Source organism: Barbus barbus (assembly GCF_936440315.1).
Source record: "Barbus barbus genome assembly, chromosome: 49".
In the NCBI taxonomy this organism is placed as follows: domain Eukaryota; kingdom Metazoa; phylum Chordata; class Actinopteri; order Cypriniformes; family Cyprinidae; genus Barbus; species Barbus barbus.
In genome coordinates this window covers 22,375,104-22,394,745 of record NC_136727.1, presented here as the reverse complement: position 1 = coordinate 22,394,745, position 19,642 = coordinate 22,375,104, and the positions used below count along the sequence as shown (strand labels likewise).

Sequence of the window (19,642 nt, the reverse complement as noted above, 5' to 3'; positions counted from 1 at the left end):
AACACAAGTTACATTAGTTAACATGAAAAAAACAACGACTGCATTTATTAATAATGCTAACTTAATTTCAACTTTTAATAATACATTATAAAATCAAAAGTTGTCTTAATATAATTCAATGGAGCTAACATTAACTAGCATAGTTGTATTTTTTATTAATCAACATTAACAAAGAATATTAACTACTGCAACAATTAGCTATTGTACATTTTTAGTTAATGTTAACCTGCTTTAACTAATGTTAATAAATGGGACTTACTTACCTATTGTTCTTTCGTTCATTTGAACAATCTTTTGCACTCTAATCTTGAAACACTTGTTTACTTTATATTTTTATGTATTTTTTATAAAAGTCTTTTAGTAAATTATCTTTAATAAAGTTATTTAACCTGTTAGGACGACAACACTTTTTTTCACCTAGAAATGATATATTGATATAAATATAAAAACAAAATGATATAAAAACAAAAACATATGACAAAAGCTTAAATGATTATTGTGAAAGTTTTATACCGACACAGTTTAATAGGATTATAACTAATTACATAATTAGCCTATTAAATAGTGTCTGAAGTAAAATTATTTAAAAACCTTGTGTACTTTCTGTATTCTGATAAATTAAATAATGGTGCTTGTAAATGTCTCTTTGTATCCCCTTATTAAGCTAAAACACCTCATTTGAAAAATTTGCATTGCGCCCCTAAATGTTTTTAATGCGCTCCTAAATTTTTTGACTTAGGAGCACATGTGCTCCTTGGGGAAAAGGTAAGCGTCAAGCCCTGTAATACCTCCCTTAATGTACATAAAGTACATCAACATTTTATACTACAACCTTTGGAACATGAACAATTCCTTTTTGGGGTCTTACAGATTTTTTTTTTGTTTTAAATAATTGTAAATTGCACATACAGTAAGGGAAATATTGGCAAAATGTCAACGTACTACAACCGTTGGAACATATAAAAAATCCCTGGAAAGATTTTTTTTTTCATGTAAATAATTGTGTCTATGAGCAATACAAGCTATGAGCAATACAAGCTTTACAATTTGAAAGTGTGTTACTTTAAATGTTAAAAGTCATTTTAATTTAAATACATTGGACGTTTTAACCCAGTCGGTGGAATTGTCAGACGGCTCCTTTGGTGCGATAACGCGTCAATGATTTCTCCGGTTTACATTTGCAGCAACAATACACCTAGGCGGTTTTGAACTCCTTTTTTATGTCGATATAAAGTGGTTGCTTACTGTTAAAACTAATCGTGGTATTGATATATTTGTAGGACTGTCGACTAAGCAACGCAAATGCAGCACGTTGCGCTCTTCTGACCTCATTTGCTTGCCTGTATATTGTCCGCATAATCATCAGTAAAGTGTTCTGAGATCTGAGGTCTTATATCACTGTATTAGTTATATCACTAATGCGGTTACGCAATCCTGGAGTGTGACGGGGAACCCCAGTATTACAGCACAGTCACACAAGCCATGATACAAAGTTACAGAAACTAAGCAACCGAAATAAAGAATTAAAAATAATCAAAACTTCTACTTAGAGCTTGCTCCATTTCTGCAAATCAGTTTTTGTAAATGAATGACTTGATCCACATATGGCCTTCATCAACAGCAGCTTGCACCACCTGCTGGTGAGCGGCTGACATCAGCTGGAGATCATGCATCGGGGCTCTACTGCTATTCCTGCGGGTCCCGGATGTGCAACGCTGATTTTTCTGCCGAATTTTAACCACTGAATTTGTGGCAGCGAATTTGGAAAGTGAAATAAAATGACCGAAATTTGCCTGTCGAATATTATGCATCGTATTGTGAAACCGATTGAATATTTTGGAAGTGAATTCTGTAAGATGAATATGAATTATTGAATTTTTAATTATGAAAATGCGCGTGAAATATTTTGAATTGAAATATTCACAGCTTAAATAAACAACTATGTTAAATTTCAGGACCTAAAAATGCAAGCCCTAGAAATACAAGGCATTAAAATGCAAGCACTGCTAATTGCAATGCATCTTTTTTTTCGATTTGTGGAATTCAGCATGCTTTATGTTTCAAAAACTATTGGCATTATTCTACTTCTATAGGAGATTATCAGTGGTCTTGTACTTTCTAATAATTGCTCCCACAGTTGATTTCTTCACACCAAGCTGCTTGTCTATTGCAGATTCAGTCTTCCCAGCCTGGTGCAGGTCTACACTGTTTCTGGTGTCCTTCGACAGCTCTTTGGTCTTGGCCATAGTGGAGTTTGGAGTGTGACTGTTTGAGGTTGTGGACAGGTGTCTTTTATACTGATAACGAGTTCAAACAGGTGCCATTAATACAGGTAACGAGTGGAGGACAGAGGAGCCTCTTAAAGAAGAAGTTACAGGTCTGTGAGAGCCAGAAATCTTGCTTGTTTGTAGGTGACCAAATACTTATTTTACCGAGGAATTTACCAATTAATTCATTAAAAATCCTACAATGTGATTTCCTGGATTCTTTCCCCTCATTCTGTCTCATAGTTGAAGTGTACCTATGATGAAAATTACAGGCCTCTCTCATCTTTTTAAGTGGGAGAACTTGCACAATTGGTGGCTGACTAAATACTTTTTTGCCCAACTGTGTGTGTGTGTATATATATATATATATATATATATTTATTTATTTTTATTTTTTTTAACATGTTAACAATGGTGTTAATGTCTAATGTTTTAATGTGCTTGTTTGTTAAGGGTGGAAATTGTATGATTATATATCAGTATAGCCATAAAATAACAATTGTTTTATCGTACTATTAAATTAAATGTAATTCTTCTTATTATTATTATTATTAATATTATGCTATAACCATACTGACATATAACTATGCACTGACATATAATTGATATTAATGATATATAACATTAATATATATAATTAAATATAATTGTGCACCTCTAACAAACAAGCACAGTAAACCTGGAACATTTTAATAATAATAATTACTAAATAAAAATGTATATGCTTTGAATTACTATAATTGCTATTACTATTATATATATCCGTCTGTCTGATTACATGCAATTTGTAACTAAATGCATGATTTTTTACTGTACATTTTTGTCATAGTCACTAATATCCTACTCCTAAATATAAGGTAAATGTAAATGTAAAGCTGCTTTGCAATGATTTGTATCGTGAAAAGCGCTATACAAATAAACTTGAATTGAATATAATACTATATATTTTTATAGTACTAAATTTTTATCTTACAATAAAATATTGCTAGTGTATTTAAAAAAAAAAATTACTGTATATTTTGCATTACAACTGCAAAATTACTATAGTAACATTTATTATAATTTTTATTATAAAATATAACTTCTTAATTTTCAAACACTGAACCATTGAATTTTTATTTTGACAAAACAGCATGCAAGATTCTCATTTACCAATGTAAGCACCTATCATTCATTACTAATGCTCAGATAAATATGAATTGGTTTGTGTAAGGCAAACTTATTATTATATTCTTATAATATAAACTTACTTATTATTAAATATTAAATTCAATTAGTTCAAACAAATTAACCTTGATTAGTATTGAGAACTTGTTTCTTTCTTTTGAATTCATGAAACTGACACATTTGAAGTAACCTGTGTACACGCAAGCATATAGCAGTCGTCTCTTCGTTAATTACATTAGCACAGGTCTGCTTTTGGTTGTACTGCATAAGACATGATAATATTGTTATGATGCAATGGAATTGTGTCAAAAATTAAATTGACCTACAAATAACATGCTTGCATGTTTACATTTGACAAAATCTAAATCAAAACGTTTTGCTAAGTTATTCGAGTTTGCAATATTTTAAATTAACACGAGTACTACAAAATCAAAATCCAATAGTTCCACTTAGTTAAAGCTTAATAATGGTCTCTATGATCTACTTGTGCTTAATGATACTGAGAAACACGGCTCAGATCGGTTTGTCTACATGGTGATCACTACAGGTCCCACTGCATATAGAGCATGAAATGCCCTCCAAAGAGCTCACTAAACCGTCATTGGGGCGCCCGGCATGTGACTAAATTAGTTACAAATGCATGAGTATAAAAATAGTCCTGTAGCATCAATGCCGGATTACACAGGATGCAATGACTGCTAGATCCCAACGTGAAGAACTTAAGGGTGTAGAAGCCATTTATTCTATTAAAAGTTTTGTTTAGTCTTATGTTTTCTTAGTGTGCTTCTCCTATAGGTGATGAGGTAAATCTGGTTATAAATCTGCATTTCCAATCCAGAAGAGCAGATATACGAGAAACAGTCAATGATTGCGAGCAGCATGGAATAAGGACACTTTTGTGTGACTTTTAAAGCCTTTTTTAAATGCACTTTTCCACCAAAATAAAAGCTTGAGGTTTTAGATTTTATTCAGTTTAATTTGGTCACTGAAAAAAAGTTGAAAGTCTTAATTGTGCTTTTTCAAAGTGCACCAGATTGATTGCAGTAACAAGGTTAATGCAAAGTTTCACAAAATCCTGTGGGAAACGCTGTTAACCTACATAAGTTACTCCAGTCGTGGAGTTTAAAATGTAGTCTGCTAATCACATTGGTTGCATAAAGATGACAAAATGCACTTTTGGTGCCTGTTTTAACATTTAAATATGTATGACTGAGCATTCATTCTTTGTGTTTGTGTTGTGTTTGCATTTATTTAAAATGTTAAAAAAAGCATGCACCAAAAGAAACTAATAAATTGCACTTCATATTTGTAACAGAACTGTTTGTTTAGTTTCCTTTTTGTCCTTATTTGGTTCTTCCTGTTTTAGTTTCTGACCTAGTTCTGTTAATTAGTTATATGCATCACCTGTGTTCGATTAATTACCTTGTTTCCTTGTTTGTTCCTCTCACTTTAAAAGTCCTCAGTTCTCCTTGTTTAGTTGTCGGATCTTAAGTTAGTAATGGTTAAATGTGTGTTGATGCTGAATAAATATACCTTTTGTTATTCCTCGTTGTGGGCGCCCTTACTACAACCACCAACCGTAACAATATTGCTATTTTGGTTATCTAAATATCACATCAAACATTGTGTTAATTTACATAAGTGCACATAAATGTAATAATGGTACTTAAAGAAGTTGGCAGATTGCACTTTTGTTTTGTCCCTGACTTGTACCTTTTTCTTCATGTGTTATATTAGTTCATTGAAATATGGAGCACTATACGAGCCCTATAGGTGCTTTCACACATACAGTCTTCTCTAGAAAATTACAGGTAAATTCCCATTTAAAGATGATGTGTGAACACATTAGGGTTTTGTGAAAAAAGACAAATCAATTAAACGCTGCTGCTTGTGTGAACAGCATATATTTTGTATATGTTTACTACGCCTAGATACACGAGAAAACTGTTGTGCTTTGTAACATTTATATGTGCTTTGTAAATAATAGTTGGGTCATTCCATGTCAACTCAGCCTGACTCGCAGCCTGGCTCTTATTTTTGATTTTGCTATTTTTTTCTTTAGAAAGATAAACATGCAGAGTGATGAAAGCGAAAATATTTTTAAATGTCATGGATGAATATTTACTGAGTAATCCACTATTTTGTAGAGGGGGGTCAAAATGACAATTTTCACCTGAGATTCAGAGCCAAATTACAGGGGTGTAAAAATGACTTCAGAAAGATGGCAGCATCATAAAGTTATTTTTACACAGAGATTGGTAGCTCTATTAGTAAAACCTGACTTTATAGCAATCTTTGTTGCATTATGTGCCAGTGGTGACCGTTTATAAATGGGAAAGGCTCTTTTCAAGTTTTTTCTCCAAAGTTTGCATGCCAGTAACTTAAAAGTTTTCTTTTGACATTTTCCTTTTTAAGGCCCTATTTGGTTCCATTCTAGAGACACTTGATCTCAATATGGATCCAGGACTAAATTGTTCAAACGTACACATTTTCAGTGGTCAAAAACCAAATGTGGGTCACTTTGCATTCAGCTGATACTTTTTCTTTCTTTTAAAGAGGAATGTCTGAAGAATAAGTAATGTGTTGAAACTAGAAATGTATCTAATTTCCCTCCATCAAATCAGTTCCATAGAACACACCTGTCTGAGTGCCAAAAATGTTCTTTTTCCAAAGTTTATATGCCTGTAACTCAAGAAGTATTAAACATATCTTAAGATGATTTTAGATTCTGGTTTCCAAGAAACTTTTCTTTAGAAATCTTCATTTGCAGTCCCAGAGATATCAGGATCTCAGTGCAGCTCCATGTCCAATTTGTTGAATCTTACCAATTTTCAATAGTTGAAAACCAAATGTGAATTTGTTTATCTAGTCATGACTATTGCCACTTCAAATAATAAGTATGCAAATAATAACAGTAACCCAGGGTTATAATACAATGTGAAACACCACCAGATTATGATAATTGTAAACTTCTTGGAAATTATGAGCAGATACTATCATCAGTGATTCTGCCAAATATGCTCCTTAGCAGTGGATATTACTTGAACAGTTTTACTTTGCTTCAATAAAAAAGAAAAGGAAATTCTAATACATAATGTTATAGCACTTGCATATTACTACTCTTTTGTTGGTTTTGATTGCTTCTATTGTCCTCATTTGTAAGTTGCATTGGATAAAAGCATCTGCTAAATGAAAATGACTAAATGTAAATGTAATACGTAATTCAGGTGAGGCAAAGCAGCCACACTATCTAGGAGGAGTGGGATTTGTTTCAAACATTCTTGGTAGCTTCAGAAGCTGTTAAAATGAAGAAAATCCCTTCTTACAAATATCCCTGAAACTGATTCCAATATAGAATCTTATAATTAGACTACCGAGACCTTATGTTAAAGTGGCTCAACTTGACCATTTCAATGCATTTTTAGCACTCAGACAGGTATGCTCTGTGTTTTGTAATTGTTTTGACAGAGGGAAACGATACAGTTCTAGTTGAAACATTATTTATATGGGATGCACCAAAATTCATTGCACACAGACCAGCTAATGAACTGATGCGTGACCAGCTTTCAGCTTCAAAAAGTACTACTCATGTTGGACAATTCTGGAAATATGGCTATAGGCCAGTAAGTAACAATTACTGAAACCCCGATGTAATAACCTCAGCGCCAGTCATCCTGCAGGAGTCACTTTAGTACGAGCGCCTGCAAACACATGCTCCAGATGGCTCTGGAAACGAGCCATAATACACAATACAGCAGAGAGAATGCTTGTCTCAAATATGTGAATGCTGCTCCATCTGATGCAGAAGCACTGGCTGTTTCGTTTCAGGGGCACAACGGATTAAAGCAGATATTCAAACATCATGGAAAATATAACATGGTATGTTATTATGGTATTCGAAGCATTCTCCTGTAGCACAAAACTATGCTGCATCTGCAGATCTGTTTATGTGCTGATACGTGGTACCTGAGACGACTAGGTGTGGTGCACATTGAACACTGCTGTTTCAGCAAAGAAAACAGCTCCAAAAACTCCATGAGAGAGAGAGTTTGCATTAAAGTCATCTACAACACTCTTCTTTAACATTGGATCTGGTGCCAAGACTCCCCATTACGCATGGGCACAAATACAGGGATATTCCAAGCCAGAAAAACCATTTTTTTTTATTTTGAGCGAATGCTAGTGTATGCATACGGTGTGAGTTAAATAACTTTGTCATAAACGGAGTATGTGTACATAAATATATTGTGTACATTCACAAATTAGAGGGTCCACAAGTACATATTAATAATAATAATAATAATTCATTACATTTATATAGCGCTTTTCTGCTTTTCTAAGCACTCAAAGCGCTCTACATTGTGAGGGGTGGTGTCTCCTCGTCCACCACCAGTGTGCAGCATTCACCTGGATGATGCGACGGCAGCCATAGTGCGCCAGAACGCCCACCACACACCAGCTTACTGGTGGAGAGGAGACAGAGTGATGAAGCCAATCAGTGTATGGGGATGATTAGGAGGCCATGATGGTCAGAGACCAATGGGGAAATTTGGTCAGGATGCCGAGGTCACACCTCTACTCTTTTCGAAAGACATCCTGGGATTTTTAATGATATTGTATTGTTGTAGCCCAGTGCTGCATTAGTTCGGTTTAAGTACTCTTTAACATGAAGAAATTATGACAAATATATTACTACTGTTTAATAGAATGTACTTCTTAAAGTAACAAATAATTATAATATCAGACAATTTTCATTTTTGTTTTGATTAAACAGTAAATGTCCGTTGTGAAGCACTTTATTTGCTAAAAAACTTAATTTGATTACTTTTTAATAAGTATAATTATATTATTTAAAAGTTTTATGCATTCATTTGAATACCACAGTTTCCCCTTTTGGTATATGCTGGAAATCTGGTGCAAAAAAAGAAAGAAAGAAAAAGTTTTTGACAGTCATTGAAAAAATAACTGTATTCAACAAAGTAAAGTTTTACTAAAAAACAGCAACAGCTTTTGCATAAGCTAACTCATAAAAACAATTATTTCATTATTTACATCGTCGTTCCAAGCGTGCATAACTTTCTTTCTTCTGTGGTAGATAAGGTAAGATAAGTAGATATTTTGAAAAATATCTGGTGTTTTTTGGTTGTTTATTATATTTATTTATTTATTTGTGGTTTCATGCTTTCATTCTAAAAACAAAAACAAAAACATTCTTCAGAATATATAAGTTCTGCAATTCAAAAAGAGGATGAATGAATAAAGACAGAATAATCATTTCTGGTTCTTTTTAAGAACCTATAGGTTATTTATTCTTTAAATTCAAAGACACAAGTTAACGGTTTACAATTTGGTTAAGTGTAGTCAAAGTTAATGACTTTATGTTTTAAAATAATTCCATGAACTGCAATAACACATTAATAAAATGCTTTTTATTTCACAAAGTAATATAAAATAAACAAGATTTTTCAAGGATATCAAACTGTTTAGATCTTTTCACAGCATGCACATAAGGAAAAGGATAAATACTTGTCTTACTAAACAAGAAACAACAAGGTGAAAGCACTGTTCTGGTTTTAAGGCCAATTCACACTGCACTGACAGACGGCAACAGACACGTTCATTGTGGCACTTGTTTTTTTAGCTGAACATGTTGAATCGCTGTTTGTGGGGTCTTGGAGTGTCTGAGCAGTGACTGTGCTCAGTCAGCTGTCGGTGTTGGTCTGCATGTGTCGGTACGTTCTGAACTGGCCTTTACACCTCCTCAAATGTACATCTGACCTGCCCCTTCCTCAAACACGTCCTGAAGCGTCACACATGCTGTTTACTAGCAGTTACCATTTTTCATTGAACTTCCAAAATAACTGCATCAAGATGTATGCTGTTATTGAGATAAAATTACTCATACTGAGTGTGAGATGAGATTTAGTCACACTGCCTGTCCTAACCAGCACACTTCCAGACCTCATATCCATGTGCTCCACAAGCCTTACATTTGCATCATTTTAAATTTAGGTTTTCATTAGGGATGCTCCGATCAGGATTTTTGCAGCCGATACGAGTACCGATTTCTTGTCATGGTGATCGGCCGATACCGATGCCGATTCTGATGCTTCAAGCTTTATATAACATATGCAATAATGTTATATAAATAATCACAAAAATTATTCCTTATACAGTTCATTTTAATATTCCTTTAAAATGGTGTTTATGCATAACGTGTATCAGGATACTCAATATAAGACAAAAATAAATGCAAACAAAATGTTTCTGATGCAACCCAAGGCAGAGATGGGCTGGGACTCGAGTCGCATGTTTATAGCCTTCAGACTTGACTTGACCTGAAATGACTCCAGACTTTACTCGACTCGAGGAAAAGGACTTGTGAATATTTAAAAGCAATTCGAGTCTTTTATCCTTAAATACTTATATAACTGATTTTCAAAAGGCGGACCTCATCCGCAGCCTGCCATCCATCCGGACCGCGAGCCGTAACAGCAGCACCATTTTAAGTGAGCAGCATGTCAACAGCAGAGAGATTCACATAACAAGCACTCAGGGTCGTTTATGGTAAATATCTTTCTGCGCTATATACTCTAGTATTTTTATCTAAAGCTAAACACGCTTTATTCGAGCGCTTTCAGCTCCGGGTGCTTTCTCTCTCTCTTCCGACGTGCGTCGGCACCAAGTTCAAGAGCTGCCGCAGTTATTTTAACCACGACAGAAACATGGCGAGAGGCAAAATTATAGATTACTTTCACTAAAATACAGCAGCAAAAAAAAGAAACAATGCTGCAAATATAGTTATTTTTCTTACTATCTATTTATCTATCATTTAGCATCATTAATCTATAAGTAGGCTACATTTATATATATTTAAACACCAATATGGAGAAGTCTGATGTAACTTATAAGGTTTAATACTGTTCAATATAAGACTGAAGAGGAAAAAAGAAATAGAAACATTAAAACTACTGAAAGAACAAAACGGAGTAGTTTGATCACGGTTATCCACGGGCGCTGCGGATAATAAGCGGGTCGGATAATAAAAAATGCATTCTGATTATTTGCGGGTGGATAAAATAAATCACCCGCGACGGGTGGATAAAATAAATCACAAATGATGCAATATTAACTAAATTTTTTTTAAATACATTTTTTCATTAGGCAGATGATTTAATTTGTGTGTGTGTGTGTGTGTGTGTGTGTGTGTGTTTGCCTGATCGGGAAGTGGCAGTGACAGAAACGGTGACATTCCAGATAAAGTTTAAAAGGAGTAAAGCCTCTGTTAATGCTATTGAGTGAAGTGAAGTGACATTTAGCCAAGTATGGTGACCCATACTCGGAATTCGTGCTCTGCATTTAACACACACACAGCAGTGAACACACACACACCGTGAACACACACACACAGCAGTGAACACACACACACCGTGAACACACACACACACAGCAGTGAACACACACAAACCGTGAACACACACACACAGCAGTGAACACACACACACACAGCAGTGAACACACACAAACCGTGAACACACACACACAGCAGTGAACACACACACACAGCAGTGAACACACACAAACCGTGAACACACACCCGGAGCAGTGAACACACACTAGAGGTCTGCACGGGCTTTAAACTGAAGCCCGAACCCGGCCCGTACCCGCGATCATTTAACCCGACCCTACCCGACCCGACAAATACATTTACATGTTAAGCCGGAACCGACCCGAACCCGAGGTCCACTCTATTTCTCACAGCAAATAAATACCATTTTTGCAATATGTTGTATTTAATGATTGCTTGAATGTCGTCTCTCAGTTGTTGAATTTCGCGCAGACGTTGCCACAACGTAAATGTGTTTGCTCAGTCCGATCTCATGAAAGTGTGAATACCACGAATTGTATCTGTAGGGCTTATGATACGCAGTTTTCGTGTGCATATGATACGCACTTTATGGGGTGTAATAGGCACGCACTCCGCACCCCTAATCCTAACCAACGGGTTTACAGTACGTAGCATATACATTTACATTTACATTTAGTCATTTGGCAGACGCTTTTATCCAAAGCGACTTACAACTGGGGAATACAAAAAGCGATTCATCTTGAAGAGGCAGTCAGACAGAGGAAGTGCTCGTAACACCAAGTCTCAGTCATTGTTCAAATAAGTACAAACTAGTAGGTGGAGAGAAAGATAGAGGGAAAGTTTTTTTTTTTTTTTTTTTTTTTTTTTTTTTTTTTAAGTTTAGGATGAAGTCAAGTACTGCCGAAAGAGATGAGTTTTCAGTTGTTGCTTGAAGGTTGCCAGAGATCCGGCGTTCCGGATAGGGGTGGGAAGATTATTCCACCAGCCAGGAATGGTGAACGAGAATGTTCTGGAGAGTGATTTTGAGCCTCTCTGTGATGGTACCACAAGGCGTCGCTCACTAGCAGATCTCAAACTTCTGGAGGGGATGTAGGTTCGTAATAGTGAGTGGAAGTAGGAGGGTGCAGAGCCTGTGGTAGATCTGTACGCAAGCATCAGTGACTTGAACTGGATGCGAGCTGCCACTGGTAGCCAGTGCAAGGAGATGAAGAGTGGTGTAACATGCGCTCTTTTGGGCTCGTTGAAGATCAGTCGTGCCGCTGCATTCTGAATCATTTGTAGAGGTTTGATTGCGTTTGATGGCAGACCAGCCAGAAGAGCATTGCAGTAGTCCAGTCTAGAAACAACCAGGGCCTGGACAAGAAGTTGCGCAGCATGCTCTGTCAGAAAGGGCCTGATCTTTCTGATGTTGTGTAGTGCAAACCTGCAGGAACGAGCAGTCTTTGCAATGTGCTCTTTGAAGGTCAGCTGGTCATCAAAGATTACACCAAGATTTCTGACCGAAGTTGATGGGGTAATCATTGATGAGCCGAACTGAATCGTGAAGTCATGCCGTAGAGTCGAGTGGCAGGGAAGACCAGAAGTTCCGTCTTTGCCAGGTTGAGCTGTAGGTGATGTTCTTTCATCCATGCCGAGATGTCCGCCAGGCAGCCTGAGATCCGTGCAGCTACCGTTGGGTCATCTGGTTGAAAAGAGAGATAGAGCTGCGTGTCATCGGCATAGCAGTGATAGGAGAAGCCATGTGCATGTATGATGGGACCCAGCGATGTAGTGTACGTGGAGAAGAGGAGGGGTCCAAGAACCGATCCCTGAGGAACTCCAGTGATCAGTTGATGTGGTTTGGATACCTCCCCTCCCCAGGCCACCCTGAAGGATCTACCGGTGAGATAGGATTCAAACCAGCGAAGTGGAATTCCAGTGATGCCCAGTGAAGAGAGTGTAGACAGGAGAATCTGATGATTGACAGTGTCAAAAGCAGCAGAGAGATCCAGCAGAATGAGGACTGACGATTTGGAATCAGCCTTTGCAGTTCGTAGGGCTTCAGTGACTGAGAGTAGCGCAGTCTCTGTTGAATGGCCACTCCTGAAACCTGACTGTTTAGCATCCAGCTTGTTGTACTGTGAAAGAAACCGCGAGAGCTGGTTGAAGACAGCTCGTTCGAGTGTTTTCCCTATGAATGGAAGGAGAGAGACAGGTCTGTAGTTATCTAAAAGAGAAGCATTTAATGTAGGTTTTTTGATCAGTGGGGTTACCCGAGCCTGCTTGAATGCTGTGGGGAAGATGCCTGTGAGGAGAGATGTGTTGATAATGTGTGTGATTGCCGGTAAGAGTGTGGGAGAGATTGTTTGGAGAAGATGTGAGGGGATCGGGTCGAGAGGACATGTTGTAGGATGGCTGGAGAGGAGAAGTTTGGATACTTCTGCCTCGGTGAGGGGACAGAAGGAGAAGATGGGAGTTAGAGCAGTGGATGTGGTTGATCGGAGGTCCTGTGGTGTTGAGAACTGGTTGCTGATTGTTCTAGTTTTGTCTGTGAAAAAAGAGGCAAAGTCATCAGCGGTTATCAAAGTGGTGGGAGGTGGAGGAGGGGGACAGAGGAGAGAATTAAATGTTCTGAAGAGATTACGCATGTCTGGAGCGCTGGTGATCTTGTTGTGGAAATGTGAGGATTTGGCAGTGTGGACTTCAGTAGAGAAAGATGAAAGCAAAGACTGATACCTACTCAGGTCCGACGGATCGTTTGATTTGCGCCATTTTCTCTCTGCCGCTCTGAGTTTGGTCCGATTCTCACGAAGAACATCGGATAACCAGGGGTTAGAAGGAGCAGCCCGTGCTGGCCTAGAGGAGAGAGGACAGATGTCGTCTAGACAAGAGGTTAAGGTAGAGCATAAAGTGTCAGTGGCTGCATTTACATCCAGAGAAGAGAAATGGGTAGGCGAGGGAAGAGAGGAGGATACTACAGAGGAAAGAAGGGAGGGGGAAAGGGAGCGTAGGTTGCGTCTGAAAGTAACCGGGAAGGGAGATGGTGGCACCTGAGTTGCAAAATGTAACGTAAATGTAATGAAGAAATGGTCAGAGATATGGAGTGGTTGTACCAGAATGTTATCTGTAGAACAATTGCGTGTATAAATTAAGTCGAGTTGGTTACCAGATTTGTGCGTGCTAGTAGTGGTGAGGCGTTTGAGATCAAATGAAGCTAGGAGTGACTGGAAGTCTGTAGCATAAGGCCTGTCTAGGTGAATGTTGAAATCGCCGAAGACTAAGAGTGGAGTGCCATCCTCCATGAAAGACGACAGCAGTCCGTCCAGCTCGTCTAGGAAGGTTGGTGGTATTTGGCCCGGCGGACGATAGATTACCACAATCTGGAGTCTTATAGGAGCTGTCACAGTAACAGCATGCGATTCAAATGAGTTGAGATTGCCTAGGGGAGAGTGGGTAGAGTATTTCCAATTGTTAGAAATGAGCAAGCCAGTGCCCCCACCCCGGCCAACTTGCCTAGGGGTGTGAGAGAAAGAGAAATTGTGAGAGAGAGCAGCTGGGGTTGCCGTGTCTTCTGGACGAATCCAGGTCTCAGTCAAGCCCAGGATGCTGAGTGTGGAATGTAAGGACAATGCAGAAATGAAGTCGGCTTTGTTGACAGCTGACTGGCAATTCCAAAGACCTACAGAGAAAGAAAGAGGTGCAGTGGAAGATGTAGAGATAGTGCGCAGGTTGGCAGGGTTACGTGACCTTCTGCATGTATTTTTAGAGCGAGGTAGAGAGAGAACCGGAATGGTTTGGAAACACATGATAGAGGATAGGAAAGCGTGAGGGAAGATATAAAGGATACTTAAGTGTGTGCTCGGTGTCGTTACTCGGTCAAAGTCGCGCAGGAAAAAGTCGTCTGTCTTTACGCATATGCATGCAAAAAACATTTTTGGTGTATAAATGGCACTAGAAATTAATTTGTGGTATAGATACGTACTTTCATGAGATCGTGTTTCATAATATGCTACTGGGCCGGCCCTCTGTCAAATTTTAAAACCCAGTGTGGCCCTTGAGCCAAAAAGTTTGCCCACCCCTGGGCTACACAGACCACAGACACACAGGTAGAGCCTATTATGGTAGTATCGTGCTACAGCACACATTATATCAAATACAGCTCTGGTGCCTCCGTCTCTATATACTGTACAACACGACATACAGCAGTAGAGTTACTCTGACAGGACACTGCACTTATTCGCGATCGCAAAAGTACATTATTTGCATACAAGCCTTGCTGGTTAAATGTTTAATTCGCGCGCTGGTCTGACGTGCGCTTTTTCTGAGCACATACACCTGAAGCACGCGCACTAAAAAGCCTGTCTAACAGCGCCTGATTGATCAACTAACTTATCTTTTGCGCTAATACTGTCAAAACACACAAGGTTTACATACAGACTCAGTTGGTTATCTCTAAAATGAAAGTAAATAGTTAAGAGAGAAACGGATGCGTGCCTGTATATTAGATGCGTGCAGCTCTTAAAGGGACAGGACACTAAACATGCTGTCGACTGTCATTAAAGGGATAGTTCACCCTAAAATTTAATTTCTGTCATTATTTACTCACTCACATGTTGTCCCAAACCTCTATTAATTTCTTGTGCTGAACACAAAAGAAGATATTTTGAAGAATGAGGGTAACCAAACAGTTGCTGGTCCACATTGACTTTGATAGCAGGACAGAAAAATCCTATGGAAGTCACTGAGGACCAGCAACTGATTGGTTTTCCACCTTCTTCAAAATAGCATTTATGTTCAGCAGAAGAAAGAAACTCATTCAGGTTTAAAACAACTTTTGAGTAAATGATGGTATAAAAATAAAACATTATAATAAAAAATCAAAACGCAAAGAGAAAAATCACTCACTATTCTTGACTGAAAAACTTTAATACAGTTGCTTTAGGAATCAGTCTATCTAGTGTTTTATTTTTATATTTGTTCATTCAATTTCATTGAATGCTCTGCTAAATACACCTATTGTACCTGAAAATAAAGCACTGTTTGTTTTATTTGTATATTATGTGTATTTGTAATTTGTATCTTTGTTCTTATTAAAAAATAAGAAAGATAGAATGATGACAAAGATTTTTATCTTCACCCACTTTGGCCTAAATATCTGCCATGTCTTTTTTTGTTGTTTTTTGTTACCTTGAAAGGCTTTGTCTTTCTAGTTTGGCTGTAATGCTCAGACAACTTGTAAAACCAACATGACAAAGAATCGTGATAAAATCGTGAATCGTGATATTTCTAAAAAAAAATCGTGATATGATATTTTTCCCATATCGCCCACCCCTAGCTGGGCTACGATCAAGAGAAAAAAAGAGGTTTACTGTGAGCTCTGCAGATCAATGCCCACATATGCAGACAAGTAAGTTAGAGAAAAGTTAACGTGTATGAAACCTATGGTATGAACATAATATAATGAATTGCTGTGTGACTACGGAGAATGAATCCTATGCAATAGGTTTATTTGCACTTGTTTCATGTTTTTGCACAGTTTTGCTGCACTTTGCACTAAACCTACCTTAAAAAAAATAAATGTTATTCATGTTGTTCAAGCAAACTGTTCTTTTTCGTGATTATTGGGATCAATACCCGACGCGTTGACCTGGGCCAGTGAACTTCAAAAGACACTGGCGCAAATTTCCCTTATTGTCTACCCCTGATTTAATTAATGTTACGAGTCTGGAGTGTACAGCACAGCGCATGACTAAAGAGTTCTTTTAATATTCCACAGACTGAGCAGGGCACAACCAAACACAAATCCAAAACGATAGCAGACAAAGGAACAGGCGAGAACACAGGCTTTAAATACCAAACACAATCATGGAGAAACAGAAACAGGTGTCGAGCTAATTAACTAATCAGGGCAACTAAAGAAAACTAGGTCAAAGGAAGGCTAAGGCAGGAGGACTAGAACACAAACAAAAGTCCATAACTATAACAATTAATTGCATTACAATATTTTTCGCTACCGTACCGAAACTGGTACCGAACCGTGGGATTTGGTACTGGCATTAGTAACAACTACTGAAATGTAGAGACAACACTATGCTAAACTCTTTCATTTTATTTAAATATTATTGTTCTTTTTTATACCATGGTAACAGCTTAGGTATCGAGTATCCTGTACTTTTGGTGGTCTCAGTACCAAATACTGGATTAGTGGTATCCTTACATCCCTAGCTCAGATTAACAATGCCATCTCTTAGCAACATGTAAATTTGTGTTTAATTAATCAGGGGACGCTATTACATAACGTTTGAGTGTCCAGGATGGACATGGTTTCAGTTAAAACAACAATGCAGGTTTCTTATCAGCTTTAGCCAACATCAGCTCCTTCACCTGTAAACCCAGTCTGAAGCTAAATAAATCCTCAATCAAACATTCAGTCTCACACTGAATCCTTTGAAAGACTGTAAAACTAAAACAAATAAAAAATAAAGACAAACATCTCCAAGGTAATGCTCTCAAAATAGCTACCATTAATCAAGGCAAGGAAGAAAATTCCAGCTGATGTGCTTGACACAATATTTGAGATAAACATGAAAACACAACACTGATGCACATATAAACATACACACAAACCATAGAGTCACGTTTCTACTCCAATGTGAGACTTATGTAATGATCCAGTGCTCATATGCCCATCATCAAGCTACTCATCTATTACAGACATAAGGATGGTAGCTGCTATATAATCACAGGAAATAACAATATGTCCAAAAATAAACTCAAAACCAACACGTTATTATACAAATGACCTTCCTTTACCATAATTCATCATGTAATAACACCATCATTCATGTGCTAATCAGTCATTACATCACATGTATCCACTCAAAAATCAACAGCAACAATTAATAATAATAATTATTATTATTAAACCTTTCAAAACAGACATTACAGGAAAAGAGGTCATTTATGTACATACCTGATGTCAATTCCTCCTCAAGGAAAGCCTTCTTATTTAGATGCCTCTTCCTTCTTTCACGACGATTTGATATTTCGTTATTAATAAATGAGTAAATAAATAAGTAAATGTTTTGGTGTGAAATCCTTCTCCTGATGTCCTTCGTGTTAGCTCGCCGGCTAATGTCTTCAGATGTGATCAGATTTAATATGATTGAACTGCACTGTCCACAGACACTCAGTACTTCAAAACAATAAATAAATGCCTGGTGATAATGTTAAGATTAACAGTTAATACTATTTTACTCTTTGATTAGCTAAATCTGTTTTAAGTTACATGTCTATGTGGATGCTAAGGCTGATGCTAACCCACACAAACAGCACATCTCACAAACCTGCGTTAAAAATATCACCAGATTTAAAAAATAATAAACATAAGGAGCTGAGAACACATCTTCTGGATTATGTAGATTATCAATTTAAATGCTAAATAAATCGCCAGATATCAGCGGTTATGATCTCGTCCGGTACAGCTCCAATGGCTAATCCTGAGAAAATAACGCTTTTAATCTAGCAAATAAAATCATAAAAATAATGTCGATTTTCCCCTTTTGCATTTTACTTTATCAAACCCTGCTTTATCTGTCACTAACAGAGAATTTCTCTGATATCTGAGGGACTCTTCCTCATCTAACCTGGCCTGTCTCTCTTCTATTATTTTCTTTCTGTTATAACAAAGCTGATCAAATAAAGGCGCGATCTCGTTTTATAAACACTGACAAGTTAACCTATCCGACAAGCTAGTGCGTTATAAAGCGTTTTTCTGTCTGAAACACACATGACTGCAGGCGCCTGAGAGATATCGTGGTAGTCTGTGAGTCTGAGCATCATGCACTGCCCTCTGCTGATACTGACAGATCCTCAGAGAAACACAGCTGTCACTCTTCACCTGTTACACACACATTTACAGACAGGACACACACCGAATATATCACTAACAATCATCTGACTCATATGTAGAAGTTAACAATGCATTGTTTCTCTAATATATAAAAAATACACTTTAAAAATGTACTTACTTCCTTAAGGGCACATATTACTAATATTACTAATCAAAAATTAAGTTTTGATATATTTATGGTAGGAAACTTACAAAATATCTTCATGGAATATGAATTTGACACATACATATGTATTGCTGGCTATTGCTACAAATATACTTGTGATACTTGTGCTCCAGGGTCACAAATGTGACCACACTTTATTGAAGAATAGAAGAATAATCACATCATGACACTGTGACCTGATGATAATGCCATTAAACAGCATGTAAGGCTGAATGTTTGAGATGTTTGTGTATGTGTTGGTGCAGGACGGGCTGAGCTCACGGAGGGCTGCTGGAGCGGAGAGCTCAAACCACAGAGGTCCAGCCCAGACTCAGCGAAAGCTCCCTGCTGCCATCCGCTCTGCCCTGATAGTGGGGGTGAGGTTCATCGCAAACTCAAAACTCTAACTAATGCATGATGTTTGAGTGCATCTGTGGTGTTTGTTGTGCGCAGGAAGCGGCTCCTGTGGAGGACTTGTTCAGTGCTCAGAGACAGGAGCAGCAGAGATGCTGGTTACAGGAAATGGACAAGCAGAGAAAAGAGGCCAAACTATGCCGACAATACGACAAAGAGATCAACAACCAGGTCAACTCCTCTCACCATGATCATGTCAAGTTTGACTCCAATGTGTCAACAACAACAAAAAAAAAATGTAATGTATAATAATGCAAAGGCCACTTGTGCTTTTAGGGGCGCACTTCTAATTGGAATTTTGCTAGGTCATGTATCACTGTGCAGTCTGTACACTTAAACTGAAACGATTTCAAGGAAAATTTGTTCATATGTAACATTTGCCTGAATGT

The 19,642-nt window shown here is 37.5% G+C and overlaps 1 protein-coding gene across 1 annotated transcript in view; it reads right to left on the bottom strand.

Annotated features, from left to right (window-relative positions):
• The window catches only part of LOC306867767 (inositol hexakisphosphate kinase 1-like), a 95,358-nt gene extending 76,713 nt beyond the window's left edge, over positions 1-18,645 (bottom strand). Inside the window, exon 1 of the mRNA XM_079413628.1 lies at positions 17,756-18,645. The gene's annotated coding sequence lies outside the window, so the exon portion shown is untranslated. The remainder of the gene's footprint in view (positions 1-17,755) is intronic.
• Between the last annotated feature and the right edge of the window lie 997 nt (positions 18,646-19,642).